Source organism: Chrysochloris asiatica, unplaced genomic scaffold (genome assembly GCF_000296735.1).
Source record: "Chrysochloris asiatica unplaced genomic scaffold, ChrAsi1.0 scaffold00280, whole genome shotgun sequence".
Lineage (NCBI taxonomy): Eukaryota > Metazoa > Chordata > Mammalia > Afrosoricida > Chrysochloridae > Chrysochloris > Chrysochloris asiatica.
The window spans coordinates 2,929,523-2,930,840 of NW_006408798.1; the positions used below are offsets into that span (position 1 = coordinate 2,929,523).

Sequence of the window (1,318 nt, forward strand, 5' to 3'; positions counted from 1 at the left end):
ACTGAGCAGAGCCCGAGCCAGAGGCTGCCTGGACACCTCAAAGTCGCCGCTCCTGAGCAGCCCAGGGGATTTCAAAGATCTCAGACTCAGAAGAACCTTCCAGGACTGTCTTTACCGACCCCCCCCCCACATGTCCCACTAGCGCAGAGTGAAGCACGCAGTGGCCCTCACTTACTGCACCATGGAGCAGATCCCCAGTGCGAAACCACCTCCCACCTGCCTGCCCAAAGCGCCAGGCCTGGAGCCTGGAGACCTACCAGGGATGGATGTTGCCCATGTGTACCAAGTGTACAATTTGAGGCGGGGAATAAAGTGGAGCGACGACAGCAAGAAGACCTACAAACTGCTGCATCGGCTTGATCGAGAAGAGACAGGACCGGATTAACAAGTGCATTGCCCAGCTGAAAGATCTTCTACCTGAACACCTCAAACTTTACAACTTTAGGTCACTTGGAAAAAGCAGTGTTTTTTGAACTTACCTTGAAGCATATGAAAGCACTGACAAACTGAATTGACCAGCAGCAGCAGAAAATCATTGCCCTGCAAAGTGGTTTACAAGCAGGGAGAAGTGTCGATGCAGGTCAAGAGATGTTCTGCTCAGCTTTTCAGACCTGTGCACCGGAGGTGCTTCATTACCTGGCCAAGCACAAGAGCACTCAGGACCTGAAGTCTTCCCAGCTGGTCACCCACCTCCACCATGTGGTCTCGGAGCTGCTACAAGGTGGTTCCTCCGGAAGCCATCAGACTCAGCTCCCAAAACCATGGACTTCAAGGAGAAACCCAGCTCCCTAGGCTCAGAAGGACCTGGGAAAAACTGTGTGCCAGTCATCCAGAGGACTTTCCCTCACTCAAGCGGGGAGCAGAGCAGCAGTGACACAGACACAGATAGGGGTTACAGAGAAGAGTCAGAGAAGGGTGAATGTGTATGTATACATGCGTATGTGATTGTGTTGTGTGCCTGAGTTGGTATAGGGCACAAAAGCTCATTTTGGCTTAGGAAAGACATGAAGGAGTGCCTGACATCAGCAGATTTAGGGGAGATTGTAGCACACGTCTGGGCTTTTCCCTACCCAGAGAATAGCCCTCCTCCACCCTACCCCACCCCTCCCCTCCCCTCCCCATCCCCTTTGATAGGAATCAGCTGGATTTTCAAAAGCTTCTGTGAGTTACTCTTCAGTTCAGGAGCCAGGTCTGCAACTTTGAGAAAAAGGTACTTTAAAAGAGGGCTTTGTGGGGGGCATAACTCCAGGCCAGCTGTTCTGGCCCCACCCTTGTCCCTAGATTGTTGACATGAGTCATGAGATGGGGAGAAGGCAGT

General features: G+C 52.1%; 1 pseudogene; it reads left to right on the top strand.

Annotated features, from left to right (window-relative positions):
* Positions 1–181: 181 nt before the first annotated feature.
* Positions 182–962, top strand: LOC102828895 (annotated as a pseudogene).
* Positions 963–1,318: the final 356 nt, after the last annotated feature.